General features: G+C 40.7%; 1 protein-coding gene across 4 annotated transcripts in view; it reads left to right on the top strand.

Annotated features, from left to right (window-relative positions):
- CDH13 (cadherin 13) overlaps window positions 1–1,104 on the top strand; it is a 964,648-nt gene that overhangs the window by 609,956 nt on the left and 353,588 nt on the right. The window lies entirely within an intron of this gene.

The raw sequence follows: 1,104 nt of genomic DNA, 5'->3' as shown, positions 1-1,104 counted from the left end.
CCAGCAATGCAGAGGAAGAACAGTCTCCACTCCTCACTTGGGCTCAAGTTTCTATATGCAAAGAATCCTGTATGGGAATGAACCTTAACTTACCCCATTTGGAGTTGAGTTGAGCCCTAATTCTCACGTAAGCCATTCCTTGTTCCTGAATGATCTCCAAGTCTGTCCCAACCTCGGCTCATTTACTCTTTCAGTATTCCTGCTGTTTAGAACCTTTCCCAGGCATGTTCCCAGGGCTCTCTGTTTTCTTGGCATTCAAGTCTCAGCTGGAATATGTTCTCAGCAATAAGATTTTCTTAGCTGTTTTATCTCAGATAGATGCCGGCCTCCCTCACACCTGCACTTCTTGGCCATGCTTCAGCCTGATCTCTGCAGTGATGGGATGTTCCACATCTGTGTTGTGTGACACGGTGTCCACCAGCCACATGCGGCCACTGAGCACTATGACACAAGTTTAGTTTGACCAGAGAACTGAGATTCAGATTTCAAAAGTCACACATGGCTGGCAGCTGCTAGTGCTGGATGGTAAAGATTTAGCATATGACCCTACCTCATGTTCTCCATAGCCCTCATCTCAAGCTGAAATGGTCTTGTGTGTGTATATATATATATATATATATTTTTTTTTTTTCTTGTCCATTGCCTATCTCTGCAGGCTGGAGTGCCTTTTGTTAACCACTGCCCACCCAGCATTCAGCACAATGACTGACGCCGCCAAGAATTTTTATTAAATTAGCTTTAAAGTAAGGAAATTCTACTTAATGGTGTCTTGCTATTTTTATAGAGACTATTCCCAAAGTCTCGGTTTCTATCGATATTTATTTTCTACTAAAAAGTCAGAGTCAACTCTGGGTAGTTTTGTAACAAAATATCATCAGGTTGTCTATTTGCATAGTTTTTGGAGATTTAGCTGAGTATTTTACATACTCGTGACCAACTGTATCTCCATAGGGTCTGTCTTTCTATTATGTTGAGATGGATCTGAAATCTCTTCTCCTAAGTATCGACATATTTATATTTTTGGCAAATATGATTTCTGATTTTCTATCCTACCTGTGGCTTATGATACTAGCCGAGTCTTATAGAAGCTTAAGATATGTTATC

This window comes from Otolemur garnettii, unplaced genomic scaffold (assembly GCF_000181295.1).
Source record: "Otolemur garnettii isolate 467f Iridium unplaced genomic scaffold, OtoGar3 scaffold00047, whole genome shotgun sequence".
NCBI lineage: Eukaryota > Metazoa > Chordata > Mammalia > Primates > Galagidae > Otolemur > Otolemur garnettii.
The sequence above is the reverse complement of the archived record's forward strand: the minus strand, read 5'-3'. Positions and strand labels throughout refer to the sequence as shown.